This window comes from Tachysurus fulvidraco, chromosome 21 (assembly GCF_022655615.1).
Source record: "Tachysurus fulvidraco isolate hzauxx_2018 chromosome 21, HZAU_PFXX_2.0, whole genome shotgun sequence".
Lineage (NCBI taxonomy): Eukaryota > Metazoa > Chordata > Actinopteri > Siluriformes > Bagridae > Tachysurus > Tachysurus fulvidraco.
In genome coordinates, this window is record NC_062538.1 from 21,604,012 (window position 1) to 21,606,511 (window position 2,500).

The 2,500-nt window shown below is 42.5% G+C and overlaps 1 protein-coding gene across 1 annotated transcript in view; it reads right to left on the reverse strand.

The window, feature by feature from the left end:
• arhgap24 (Rho GTPase activating protein 24) overlaps positions 1–2,500 on the reverse strand; it is a 17,320-nt gene that overhangs the window by 12,057 nt on the left and 2,763 nt on the right. The window lies entirely within an intron of this gene.

A 2,500-nucleotide genomic window follows, 5' to 3' on the forward strand; every position in this document is an offset into this window, starting at 1 on the left:
TGCCTCGGGGGTTTCCTCCGGGTACTCCGGTTTCCTCCCCCGGTCCAAAGACATGCATGGTAGGTTGATTGGCGTCTCTGGAGAATTGTCCGTAGTGTGTGTGTGTGTGTGTGAGTGAATGAGAGTGTGTGTGTGTGTGTGCCCTGTGATGGGTTGGCACTCCGTCCAGGGTGTATCCTCACGTCTCACTTCACAGCGGTGTTGTTAAAAAATAAGAAAATCGAACGTTTTTTGAATATTTTGATGTAAATGGTTTAATTTGCTTTCATTTTGTGAACAAAATGTTAAAAATGTCGAATTTTAGCTCATACTTAAAGAATATCGTTATATACTGTATTTGAAAAAGTTATCAAATCGTTCGCAGACTTGTAACCGAAAATGATATAAACTTGAAACTTGAGATATCTCACAGTGTAAACCGGTGAAGACGCTTTAAACCGTAAGCGGCACTTAGAAAAAAAACAAACTTAGCGCTTAGAACATAAGAATAACAGAAAGTTTAACACACTGATGTTTTCCTACAGGTTTGTATCTGGATCACGTTTTATTTCTTTTACATCTGTGGAAGACGGAAGAGGAAGAAGTCTGAGACCAAACCAGCTTCATCACAAACGAACGAAACCAAAACAACACCAAAGCCACGTGGACAATAAAACGCCAAGTCATCGGTGACCAATCAGGCTTCAGTAATTACAGACGGAGGCTAATAAGTGTCTCGTACTCCCGAGACTCCGAGCTAGGAGCGTGTTATTAGGCTCGGACTCACGTGTGTAATTTACATTCTCAAGCTGGCGGAGAGACAGGAAGTGCACTCAGACATTTACACCAGGTTTAAGGGCCGACACACACACACACACACACACACACACACACACACACACACACACACAGAGTCTTACAGCTTTCCACATCATTTAGTTTGTGATCGTGAAAATGTTATTAAGTATCACAATATTTTATCTTCCTTTTATTTTAGGCCCCATTTTACAGAAGCGTAAACGGATTCTAGAACGATCTGAATAACGTGAGCAGGAGTCAGATGTCCATATGACATTTAGGTTCTCGAGCACAACATTAACATATCAAACAGTCTCGAGAACACATCCGAATATTCAGACTCCGGAGATTTCATCCCTGACCTTTAACTCAGACAGAAAAAAAAAAAAAACAATGGTCGTGATTTTGATTTATTACACGCCGCGATTTTGCTACAATTGAACGATATGGTACTTTATACAACGAGCGGAATGTAGCGATTGGGGGGGCACGGTGGCTTAGTGGTTAGCACGTTCGCCTCACACCTCCAGGGTCGGGGATTCGATTCCCACCTCCACCTTGTGTGTGTGGAGTTTGCATGTTCTCCCCGTGCCTCGGGGGTTTCCTCCGGGTACTCCGGTTTCCTCCCCCGGTCCAAAGACATGCATGGTAGGTTGATTGGCATCTCTGGAAAATTGTCCGTAGTGAGTGTGTGTGTGAGTGAATGAGAGTGTGTGAGTGAATGAGAGTGTGTGTGTGCCCTGTGATGGGTTGGCACTCCGTCCAGGGTGTATCCTGCCTCGATGCCCGATGACGCCTGAGATAGGCACAGGCTCCCCGTGACCCGAGAAGTTCGGATAAGCGGTAGAAGATGAATGAATGAATGAATGAATGAATGAATGAAAGAATGAATGAATGAACGTGGCCTTCTTACTTGGCTATTATTACATGACACTGATGATCGGTCAGGTACCGAAAGGAGGAATAAAGTTTCAATGAATCCCGAAGTAAAAAAATAAAAATAAAAAATAAATAAATAAATCCTCCAGTACCTTTCATGATAATGTTGGATTCACACTGACACCACCCATCCCCACCCCCATCCCCCGACCTCTCCAGACTTCTTCTCTCGACGCTAAACCCTGATTGCTCTGCTTTTGTGATCTCGCTAATCCAGCTTCAGAGATGCCACTCCAGCACGCTGCCCCGAAGCACCTACTGCCCCGGCTCTAACTGCCCCGCCCATTTCAAACACATCGATCTGCTCTGGCTCTCATAAAGACACCAGCCTTTGTCTTCACTCGTTAACCCTTTAAGAAAAAGGAAAGAGTTTAATTTTTTTCGTCCTGAACGTCCTTTTTTTTTTTAACCATTTATAGTTACGTTTATTGTTGAGCAACATCTATGAATAATGAAGAATATACTCCTTGTTTAAAATGTAAAGTACAGACATATTTTTATCCATTTATGGCTACTAATCAACAACACAGAATAAAAAAATATTCAGTCATGTTATAGATTATTGAGCTTGGCGATGCTTACGTTAGCAGGAACGCAGAACGTATAGAAGCCTTTTATTTTCGAGTCAACTCACATCACAAATGACCAGATTAATCGATTCTACAAATAGTTTTTAGATGCGAATATATTTATAACCAGAGTCGTAATTCTGGGTAAGCATTACGAGTGCTTATATGTTTTGGCCCTGACCCTCATCCACATTCATTACGACTGGTAGCGGTGA